Source organism: Pongo abelii, chromosome 20, assembly GCF_028885655.2.
Source record: "Pongo abelii isolate AG06213 chromosome 20, NHGRI_mPonAbe1-v2.0_pri, whole genome shotgun sequence".
Lineage (NCBI taxonomy): Eukaryota > Metazoa > Chordata > Mammalia > Primates > Hominidae > Pongo > Pongo abelii.
In genome coordinates, this window is record NC_072005.2 from 58975709 (window position 1) to 58987931 (window position 12223).

Sequence of the window (12223 nt, forward strand, 5' to 3'; positions counted from 1 at the left end):
CTGCCCTGGCTCCTCCTCTCCCTCACTCTGGTGAGCCTCCCTCTTTGCTGCCCCTCTCCCTACCTTGCTGTCCTTCATCTCTCTGTACATCTAGCTTTTCTCTACCTTTCTCCAGTTGCTTTTCTCCTCCTGCTTTCTTATTTTTTTTTTCTTTCACTTTTGCTGTCTCTTGGCAAGTTTCTCACCCATCCTCTACTTTGCCATCTGTTATGTGCCTTTCTCATTCTTCTTTTCTCTGTCTCTGGTTTTCTACTCCTCTCTCAGTCCCTTTCTCTATCTCCTCATCTCTTTGACCCAAACAATCACAGGCGGGTTTGGAGTAAGAGGCCTGCATCCCGGAGAAGTGCATTTTCCAGGAGTTGGAGCTGGGCAGGCAAGAACACCCGGTGTCATAGGACAAGGCCCTGGGACCTCCCCAACGCTGGCTCAGGGGAAGCGGTGAATGCGGAGGGAAGACTTGAGGAGCAGCAGGGCCCGGCACGAGGAGGGACGTGGTGGGAGACGGCGCCTTAAGGCATGGGTGGCACCTGCAGGAGCCCAGGACCAGGCAGAGGACGCAGCCTCCCCAGGACTGGGGCTCTGGCGCTGTGCTCCAGGGGAGGCCGACGGGGGCTGGGAGGCGCCCAGGGCAGGAATCCACCGCACAGGTGAGGACTTTAAAAAGCAAGGGGCGGGATGAGTCAGAACAAGGTTTTGAGCAGGAAAACTATGTGATAGGAAGTGTATACATTGCCCTATAGCACAAAGACCGGGGACAGGACCAGCCTCCAAGCGACTTCAAACCCAAAAGGAAGCAACTCCAGGACTCTTATGGGGACGTCTCAATTTGCTCTGGGTCAAGGAAGACAGGCGAGAATTTCCTGGTCTGTGGGGACCCCACGTCCCAGGGACAGAAGCGCCAGGGACCTGGGAAGTGCAGACTTAATATAAGGCAGAGCAAAACTCACACGCCGCGGTAGGACCTTCACTCCACGCGATCCGCTTCCGGGTTTGCCGCGCAGGACAGAAGCCAGTCCCGGGCGGGGCCGCCGAACAGGTTGGCGGGGCCTGGGCGCGGCAGAGGCGGGGCGCGAGGCGGAGAGACCTTGCCCTTTAGAACCGGCAAAGGGCGGGGCCGGGACCGGACCTGTGCTTCTCTCAGCCTGGCACCCAGCGCCTCTGTTTTTTGGGTGTTTGGAGGTGAGAACGGCCAGGAAGGCTGAGGCATGATACAAAAGCCCTGGAATTGTCTGGAACGGGAATGCAAACTAGAATGTGAAATGCAAAGCCCTGCCTGGGCGGAATATATGATTTCATGCTGACGGCCCACAGAACAGAACAGAAATCCTCTCCCTTTCTATTCGCCATTCACCCAGGAGGGAGAGTCCACCCTGTGCTCAGATGCAGAGACTTCCCTAGTGCCTTTGCTTGGGATGCGGGATGGGGTGCTCAGCCCAGGGAGAAGTGAGGACACCACCTGCTGCCTAAACACAGCAGGGACGTGGGCGCGGGGCCGGAAGCCTGAGGTCCCAGCTATTCAGGCAGCAGCGGCGGGAGAATCGCTGAACCTGGGGGTCCAGGCCAGCCTGGGCGACAAAATAAGACCCCCTCCCACAGGGCTCCCTTCTTCCTCTCTCTCGCGTGTGCTTTTTGTTTTCTTTCCTTTTTATTTATTTTTATTTATTGAGACGGAGTCTTACTCTGTCGCCCAGGCTGGAGTGCAGTGGCATGATTTTGGCTCACTGCAAGCTCCACCTCCTGGGTTCACGCCATTCTCCTGCCTCAGCCTTTTGAGTAACTGGGACTACAGGTGCCCGCCACGATGCCCGGCTAATTTTTTGTATTTTTAGTAGAGACGGGGTTTCACTGTGTTAGCCAGGATGGTCTCGATCTCCTGACCTTGTGATCCACCCGCCTCAGCCTCGCAAAGTGCTGGGATTACAGGTGTGAGCCACCACACTTCGCTTTGTGTTTTTTTTTCTTTTTAAATAAAATTTTTGATGGTGTGACATAGGGATCCAACATTATTCTTTTCAATGTGGATATCCAGTTAGTTGTCCCACACATTTGTGAAAGAGATCAATTACTTTCTCTTTTTTCACTTTTCTTTCCTTTTATTTTTGAGACAGGGTATTTCTCCGTGGCCCATGCTGGGGTGCAGTTATGAGATCGTGGCTCACGGCAGCCTCTGCCTCCTGGGTTGAAGCTATTCTTCTGCCTCAGCCTTTGGAGTAACTGGTATTACAAGCACACACGACCATGCCCAGCTAACTTTCGTATTTTTGGTAGAGACGGGGTTTCACCATGTTGGCCAGGCTGGTCTGGAACTCCTGACTTCAAGTGATCCGCCTGCCTCGGCCTCCCAAAGTGCTGGGATTACACTCAGGAGTCACCGTGCCTGGCCCAGGAAATATTCTTTACTTCACTTTTTAAATGTGAGAAAATATAATTGAGAAACAGAGTCTTGCCCCAAATGAGAAATCATCTCCACGATGATAATAGAGAAAGAAAGAATAACTATTTTATTAATAAATAAACTTTAGACCAGAATGTGATGGGAAATAAAGGCAAACAGCTAAGAGGTTGAAAAGAGAGAAAGAAACTTCACTGTTACTATATAACCCATTTAGTACATGTTTTCAAGATAAACACTAATCAGTCCTCAGGGAAGAGGACTTGACAAGCCCTTGGTTACACCAAGTTATAGTTCATCCTGACTCTACTTGGTAATGGAGGTGACCATCTCTGTCAGCTAACTACCTTCATCCCGAGGCAGGGGGAGAAACCCTAAGACTAACCCTAACACAAAAATTATCTGGGCATGGTGGCAGGTGCCTGTAATTTTTCTGTATTTTTAGTAGAGACAGAGCTTCACCAAGCTGGCCCGGCTGGTTTCGAACTCCTGACCTCAAGTGATCTGCCCACCTCGGCGTATCAATGTGTTGTGATTACAGGCTTGAGCCACCAGGGTCAGCCAGGAAAACTCTTAGAAGTTGCACCTGTATTCCACTAAACTCTGGTTGCATGACCACATTCCTCTCAAGGCTCAGAATTATTTACAGGTCCATAGCTTTAAATTGGAATCACTTGATGTTTGAATTATTTAATTTCCTACTGAGACACAGGTACTATCTATCTTGTTGTGTACCTTTTTTTTTTTTTTTTTGAGACAGAGTCTCGCTTTGTTGCCCAGGCTGCAGTACAGTGGTGCAATCTCGGCTCACTGCAACCTCTGCCTCCCAGGTTCAAGCAATTCTGCCTCAGCCTCCTCAGTAGCTGCGACTGCAAGCATGTGCCACCACACCCGGCTAATTTTTTTGAATTTTTAGTAGAGACAGGTTTTCACCATGTTGGTCAGGTGGTCTCGAACTCCTGACCTCGGGATCGGCCAGTCTTGGCCTCCCAAAGTGATGGGATTACAGGTGTGAGCCACCGCACCCAGCTGTTGTTTGCCTGTCAAAGTGAGCTCCCAAGTTCTTCAGAAATACATCCCTGGGCTGGGCGTGGTGGCTCATGCCTGTAATCCCAGGACTCTGGAAGGCCGAGGCTGGAGGATCATCTGAAATCAGAAGTTCAAGACCAGCCTGGCCAACATGGTGAAACCCCATCTCTACAAAACTATAAAAATCAGCCAGGCATTATGGTGGGTGCCTGTAGTCCCAGCTACTTGGGTGGCTGTGGCAGGAGAATCACATGTACCCAGGAGACAGAAATTGCAGTGAGCCGAGATCGCACCATTTAACTCCAGCCTGGGCAACAAGAGTGAAACTCCATCTCCAAGAAAGAAAAGAAAAGAGAAAGAAAGAATACTACCTCAGAAGACAGAAAATGCATTTGCAAATTTTCTAAATAAATCTCTTAAGAAAAGAGATGAAAGTAAAGAAAATCTCTTTCTTTATTTTCAAAGGAGGAATTATACCTCTCATTTACTGGCTTGTCTGTTTGAGATAGGGTCTAGTTCACTCACCCAAGCTGGAGTGTGGTTGCAAAACAGGGCTCACTCCAGCCTTCAACTCCCTGGCTCAAATGATCCTCCCACCTTTTTCATCAAGAATTTGGAAGAGATATCTACAAAATATAAACACCAATACATTTCCAATTAAGTCCAGATGGTAAATCATACTGAAATGTGTAAATATGACACAAAAAACAATACTTACTTTAAACTTCCCAAACATAATCTTCAAAGTTTAGGAACATAAAAGGAGTAAGATTGTTTAATAAATAAAGGGAGATTACACGTCCTTCAAATCATTTATATGGAAGCCTATTTCCAATATCATGACAAAACACTGACAGGGCACAAACATGTGTGAGCCTAAAGTAAGGAGTATTTTTCACTGTGACCCTAAAGTGCATCACAGTTTGCAAAAAACATATCACTGTCACATCAATGAAAAGTATATATTCTTCATATTTACAGAATATCTTCTGTATACAAATAAATGCTAAAGGGCCACAAAATATACTATATTGGTAAATAATCCACAACAAGCTCATGTAAGGGCAACCAAAATCAATAGAAATGCTGTATTATCAAATAATCATAGCACAGAGAAAATAAGAAAAGATTACAAAAATTAGCCAGGCATGGTGGCTTGTGCCTGCAGTCCCAGCTACTCAGGAGGCTGAGGCACAAGAATCGCTTGAACCTGGGAGGGAAAGGTTGCAGGGAGCCAAGATTGCATCCCTGCATTCCAGCCTGGGTGACAGAGTGAGACTCCATCTCGGGAAAAAAAACAAAAAAGAAAGAAAAGAAAGAAAAAGAAAACAATGTTAATATACAATATTTTTCTGAATACCTGTCATAAAATTACCTATAACCACTCAGAACAGGCACTTATTGAAATTAACAAGTGCAGTGTGTCAGTTATATTACATGTCACATACCAAAAAGCCATATGTGAAATCTTAAATATTAGTCAGTAAACTATTGTAACCCATGATAAAACCAGCAAGCAAATAAGTACATTTATACAGGCTGCAGAATTCTAAACAAATCCCTCTTAAGAAAAAAGCCACAACTTTTGCTTATCACCAGCACACAATATAAGAACTGAAATATGTGTTAAGATCACTACCTTCTGATGTATGAGTTCAAGTAAATACACAGCATTATAAGGAATAAGAACTGACTAACCATGTCGGAGGGTGCAATGATGATGTCACAGGTACAGTTACATAACACCAGGCAATACAGCACTTTTATATATATGCATTGCCCTTAGTTATCTAGTCAACTGTGCATAAAATATAAAATATAGAAAGTGTACTGGGAAAATTTATCAACTGAGATCACAGAAAATACTGTATAAAACAAATTGCACAATAAAAACATAAAAAACATGATGTAGGCCCAGCGCGGTGGCTCAAGCCTGTAATCCCAGCACTTTGGGAGGCCGAGGTGGGCGGATCACAAGGTCAGGAGATCGAGACCATCCTGGCTAACATGGTGAAACCCCGTCTCTACTAAAAACACAAAAATTAGCTGGGCATAGTGGCGGGTGCCTGTAGTCCCAGCTACTCAGGAGGCTGAGGCAGGAGAATGGTGTGAACCCGGGAGGTGGAGATTGCAGTGAGCTGAGATTGTGCCACTGCACTCCAGCCTGGGTGACAGAGCCAGACTCCATCTCAAAAAAAAACATGATGTAGGCTCCCTGGTCTGAAAGATTATATTGGCCAAAAGCGATGTTCAGAGTTGTGTCCAATAGGATCTTCCTGCAGATGGGGCCAGTGAGAGAATTTGGTCATGGGTGTTGACTACACGTGAATAGGTCTAGTGCTTTTATTTTTATTATTTATTCATTTATTTATTTGTTTACTTTTTGAGATGAAGTTTCCCTCTTGTTGCCCAGGCTGGAATGCAATGTCATGATCTTGGCTCACCGCAAACTTTGCCTCCTAGGTTCAAGCAATTCTCCTGTCTCAGCCTCTCAAGTAGCTGGGATTACAGGCATGCACCACCACACCCAGCTAATTTTGTATTTTTAGTAGAGATGGGGTTTCTCTATTTTGGTCAGGCTGGTCTCGATCCACCTACCTCAGGTGATTCGCCCGCATCAGCCTTCCAAAGTGCTGGGATTACAAGTGTGAGCCACCGTGCACAGCCAGGACTACTGCTTCTATAAAGAGAGACATTAAAGAGCTGATTGTTATTTCTTTTTGTTTGTTTGTTTTTTGAGACCAAGTCATGCTCTATCACTCAGGCTATCACTCAGGCTGGAGTGTAGTGGCATGATTCTCTTGTCTAAAGAGATTCTCCTGTCTCAGCCTCCTGAGTAGATGAGACTAGAGATGCATGCCACCACCGTTGGCTATTTCTTTGGGGGATTGGAGAGACAGAGTCTCACTCTGTCACCCAGGCTGGAGTGCCGTGGTGCAATCGTGGCTCACTGCAACCTCTGCCTCCCAGCCAGGTCCAAATAATTCTCCTGCCTCAGCCTCCAGAGTAGCTGAAATTAGAGGCATGTGCCACCACGCTCAGCTAATTTTTGTATATTTGGTAGATACAGGGTTTCATCATGTAGGCCAGGCTGGTCTCAAACCCCTGACCTTAAGTGATTTGTCCCAAAGTATTAGGATTACAGGCATGAGCCATCACGCCCGGCTTTGATGTTCCTTTTTCTTTATTTTTTTTTCAGACGGACTCTAGCTCTGTTGTCCAGGCTGGCGTGCAGTGGCACAATCTTGGCTCGCTGCGACCTCTGCCTTCAGGGTCCAAACAAACCTCTGCCTCCTGAGCAGGTGGGATTACAGGAGTCTGCCATCATGACCAGCTAATTTTTGTATTTTTTTTTAGTAGAGATGGGGTTTCACTCTGTTGGCCAGGCTGGTCTCAAACTCCTGACCTCGTGATCCACCCACCTCGGCCTCCCAAAGTGCTAGGATTACAGGCTTGAGCCACCGTGCCCTGATGTCCCTTTTAAAAACTACTATGGGCTAGGCATGGTAGCTTACGCCCGTAATCCCAGCACTTTGGAAGGCCGAGGCAGGCAGATCACCTCAGGTCGGGAGTTAGAGACCAGCCTGGACCAACATGAAGAAACCCCATCTCTACTAAAAACACAAAATTAGCCAAGCGTGGTGGTGCATGCCTGTAATCCCAGCTATTCGAGAGGCTGAGGCAGTAGAATTGCTTGATGCCAGGAAGCCAAGGTTGTGGTGAGCTGAGATCATGCCATCGCACTCCAGCCTTGGCAACAAGAGCAAAATTCCCTCTCAAAAAAAGAAAAAAAAAATGGCCGGGTGGGTGGCTCACGCCTGTAATCCCAGCACTTCGGGAGGCTGAGGCGGGCGGATCATGAGGTCAGGAGATTGAGACCATCCTGGCTAACACGGTGAAACCCTGTCTCTACTAAAAGTACAAAAAAATTAGCCAGTAGTGGTGACAGGAGCCTGTACTCCCAGCTACTTGGGAGGCTGAGGCAGGAGAATGGCATGAACCTGGGAGGTGGAGCTTGCAGTGAGCTGAGATTGGGCCACTGCACTCCAGCCTGAGCGACAGAGCAAGACTCCATCTCAAAAAAAAAAAAAAAAAAAAACAGAATAACTCAAAGTATTGAGGGCTAAGTAGGCCAGACATGGTGGCTCCTCCCTGTAATCCCACCCGTAATCCCAGTAATTTGGGAGGCCAAGGCAGGAGGATCCTTTGAGCCCAGGATTTTGAGACCAGCCTAGGAAACATAGTGAAACCCCATTTCTACAAAAAAAAAAAAAATACAAAAACTAGCCGGGCTTGGTGGCTCATGCCGCTGGTCCTAGCTACTCAGAAGACTGAGGAAGGAGGATGGCTTGAACTTAAGAGGTCGAGGCTGCAGTTAGAGATCACGCCACTGCACACCAGCCTGGGTGATAGAGCCAGACCCTGTCTCAAAATATTAATTAATTATTAATTAAATGTATTATGTAATAACAGACAGTGACTATTTTCTCACTTCACTGACCCACATCCTACCCCATCCTAGGAAAAGGGGAGACAGTGATTCACAACTGAATAAGTGGCTGCCCTCTGGCAAATAGGGATTCCAAGTGGAACATAACCTCTGATGCCAAGATTTATAGAATGTACATGTATTATAGATATGAATTTTAAAATTCTCAGTCTCATCTGTGTAATTTAAACAAGTTTTTAGTTATTAGATTATATACACAGAACTCAACATGTCACAACTAATCATATCCAATGAACTCACCCACTCATCTGAACCCAAAGTCTCTTGCCCCTTTTTTTTTTGTTTGGAGACAAGGTCTCGCTCAAAGTCTCTTGCCCCTTTTTTTTTTGTTTGGAGACAAGGTCTCGCTCTGATGACCAGGCTGCAGTGTAGTCGCATGATCTCAACTCACTGCAGCCTGGACCTCCTGGGCTCAAGTCATCCTCCCAGCTCGGCCACCAGAGCAGCTGGGAGTACAGATGCACACCATTATGCCCGGTTATTTACTTACTTTTTTGGCAGAGATAGGGGTCTCACTATGTTGCCCAAGCTGGTCTCGAACTCCTGGACTCAAGCAATCCCCTTGCCTCAGTCTCCTAAAGTGTGCAGATTACAGGCGTGAGCCACTGTGTCCAGACCCTCTTTCTTCATTACTGTGCTTCCCTCCCTAATTCTGTACATATCTCTCATTCTCTCCTTCTCTCTCTAGCTCTTGTTTTCTTTTCTTTTTCCCTGGGATTCTGCTCTTCATTTTGTACCCATCTCCTCTTCTGCTGTTTATCCCCTTCTTCCCTCTACTCATTCTCTTCCATCTCTTCTCCTCCATCCTCGCAACTTATTTAACCTCTTATTGCGCCTTCTCCTCAATCTTTCAATCGTCCTCAATCTCCATCTATTTCTGCCTCTTCTCCCATCTCTGCGCCTCCTCTGCTCTCCCTGTTAAATTCCCTCTTCCCTGATATACTCCCCTATCCCCATTCTGTGTCATCTCAGATCCCCAGGTGTCCTCCGTGCTGTGGTTCTCCCTCTGTTCTCCTTGCCACCAGCACCACTCTGCTCTGTCTGCCCTGGCTCCAAATCCCTCCCTCTCCCCCTCACTCTGATGAGCCTCCCTCTTTGCTGCCACTCCCCCTACCTTGTGATCCTTCATCTCTCTGTACATGTAGCTTTTCTCTACATTTCTCCAGTTGCTTTTCTCCTCCTGCTTTCTTAGGCGTTTTTTTTTTCCCCCCCCACTTCTGCCATCTCTTGGCATATCCCTCAGCAATCCTCTATTTTGCCATCTGTTATGGGCCTTTCTTATTCTTCTTTTCTCTGCCTCAGGTTTCCTACTGCTCTCTGTCTGTCTCCTGATTCCTTTGGCCCACACAATCGTAACACGGTTTGGAGTAAGACGCCTGCAGCCTGGAGGAGAGCATTTTCCAGGGCCTGGAGCTCCGCAGGCAAGAACACCCCATGACACAGGACAGGCCCCTGGGACCTACCTAGTGCGTGTTCAATGAAAGCGGTGACTGCGGAGGGGAGACCTGGGGAGCAGCAGGCCCTGGCATGAGGAGGGAGGTGCGGGGCGGGGGCGGGGGGGGAGGCGGAGACGGCGCCTTAGGACAAGGATGGGATCTGCAGGTTCCCAGGACCTGGCAGAGGACTCGGCCTCCCCGGGACTGGGGCTGCGGTGCGGCGCTCCCGGGACCGAGGAGGGGAAGGCTGGGAGGCCCCCTGGGCAAGAATCCACCTCGCGGGTGAAGACTTTAAAAAGCGCGGGGCGGGAGGAGTCAGAACAAGGTTCTGAGCAGGAAAACTACGCAATAGAAAGTGTATACATTGCCCTATAGCAGAAAGACCGGGGACGAGACCAGCCTCAGGAACGACTTTAAACCCAAAAGGAAGCGACCCTCAGGCTCTCAAGGGGATGTCTCAATTTGCTCTGGGCGAAGGAAGATGCGGGAGAATTTCCAGGTCTGTGGGGACCCTATGTCCCAGGGACAGAAGCCCTGGGACCTGGTTAGCGCAGACTTAATACAACACAGAGCAAAACTCACCGCGTCGATATGACCTACACTCCACCCTATCCGCTTCCGGGTTTGCGTTAATCTGCGCGCGCAGGACAGAAGCCAGACCTGGGCGGGAAGGGGGAGGTAGGCGGGGCCTGGGCGAGGTAGAGGCGGGGCGCGAGTCGGAGAGACCTTGCCTTTTAGAACCGGCAGAGGGCAGGGCCGGGGCGCGATCTGCGCATCTCTCAGCCTCGCTCCCAGCGTCTCTGTTTTCAGGTTTTGGAGGCGAGAGCGCCAGAAAGTCTGAGGCATAGTACAAAAGCCCTTTTGAGAGAAGAGAGAGACCCTCTGACATTGTTTTATATTCTTTTTATATTCAATAAAAACAACAGGAAGTAAAACCAAAGACAGGCAGCCCGGCGCCAGGCCTGAAACCAGGCCTGGACCCACCTGGCCTAAACCCAGTAGTTAAAAATCAACTTATGATTTAGAAGCTGATGTTATGCATAGATTCCAGTCATTGTATAGAAGAACATTGTGAAACTCCCTGCCCTGTTCTCTTTCTCCCTGATCACCAGTGCGTGCAGCCCCTATCATGTATCCCTTGCTTGCTCAAATCAGTCACGATCCTTTCATCTGAAATCTTTAGTGTTGTGAGCCCTTAAAAGGGACAGAAATTGTGCACTTGGGGAGCTTGGATTTTAAGGCAGTAGCTTGCCAATGCTCCCAGCTGAATAAAGCCCTTCCTTCTACAACTCGGTGTCTGAGAGGTTTTGTCTGCGGCTCATCCTGCTACACTGTAATTGTCTGGAACAGGGATACAAACTAGAATGTGAAATGCAAAGCCCTGCCTGGGCGGTATGTACCATGTCATGCTGAGGGCCCACAGAACAGAATAGATATCCTCTCCCTTTCTATTGTCCATTCACTCGGGAAGGAGAGTCCACCCTGTGCTCAGCTTCAGAGACTTCCCTAAAGCCACTGCCTGGGATGCCGGACAGAGTGCTCAGGCCGAGAAGGAGTGAGGTCACCACCTGCTGCTTAAAGACAGCAGAGGCAAGGCGGCGGGAGCCTGAGGTCCCAGCTACTCAGGAAGCGGTGGCGGGAGAATCGCTGAGCCTCAGGTTCCAAGCCAGCCTAAGCGACAAAATAACACCCACTGCCGCAGGTCTCCCTTCCTTGTCTCTCTCTCTTTTTAAAAAAATCTTTTGCAAATAAAATTTTTGATTGTGTGACATAGGGATCCAACATTATTCTTTTCCATGTGGATATCCAGATAGTTGTCCTAGCACATTTGTGGGAGAGATTTATTACTTTCTTTTATTATTATTATTATTATTATTTTTGAGACAGAGTATTTCTCTGTCGCCCAGGCTGGAGTGCAGTGGCGAGATCTCGACTCAATGCATCCTCTGCCTCCTGGGTTCAAGCGATTCTCCTGCCTCAGCCTCGGGAGCAGCTGGCATTACAGGGGTACGCCACCATGCCAGGCTAATTTTTGTATTTTTGGTACAGACGGGTTTGACCATGTTGACCAGGCCAGTATCGAACTCCTCACTTCAAGTTATTTGCCTGCCTCATCCTCCCAAAGTGCTGGGGTTATGGCATGAGCCAACATGCCTGGCTAATTTTTTGTATTTTTAGTAGAGATGGGGTTTCATCGAGTTAGCCAGGACGGTCTCCATCTCCTGACCTTGTGATCCGCCCGCCTCGACCTCCCAAAATACTGGGATTACAGGCGTGAGTCACCGCACCCGGCCAGAAATATTCTTTTTTTTTTTTTTTTGAGACGGAGTCTCACTCTGTTGCCCAGGCTGGGGTGCAGCGGTGCCATCTCGGCTCACTGCAAGCTCCGCCTCCCGGGTTCATGCCATTCTCCTGCCTCAGCCTCCCGAGTAGCTGGGACCACAGGCTCCCACTACCACCCCTGGCTAATTTTTTTGGGTTTTTTTTTTTTGTATTTTTTTTTAGTAGAGATGGGGTTTCACCATGTTGGCCAGGATGGTCTCGATCTCTAGACCTCGTGATCCACCTGCCTTCGCCTCCCAAACTGCTGGGATTACAGGCGTGAGCCACCATGCCATGCCACAGAAATATTCTTTGCGTCGCTTTTTAAATGTTGACAAAATATAATTGAAAACTAAAAAATCTTCTCCCAAATGAGAAATCATCTCCACGACGATAACAGAGAAAGAAATAAAAACCATTTTATGAATAAATAAGCCTTAGACCAGAATGTGATGGGAAATAGAGGCAAACAGCTAAAAGGTTGAAAAGAGAGAAAGAAACTTCACTGTTCTATACAACCCATTAAGGACATAT

At 47.9% G+C, this 12223-nt stretch overlaps 2 protein-coding genes across 2 annotated transcripts in view; both read right to left on the bottom strand.

The window, feature by feature from the left end:
• Positions 1-10220, bottom strand: part of LOC100461456 (zinc finger protein 611) — a 31137-nt gene extending 20917 nt beyond the window's left edge. Inside the window, 3 exon segments of the mRNA XM_063720251.1 lie at positions 3947-4047; positions 8422-8506; positions 9950-10220. The gene's annotated coding sequence lies outside the window, so the exon portion shown is untranslated.
• The window catches only part of ZNF600 (zinc finger protein 600), a 169195-nt gene that overhangs the window by 104169 nt on the left and 52803 nt on the right, over positions 1-12223 (bottom strand). The window lies entirely within an intron of this gene.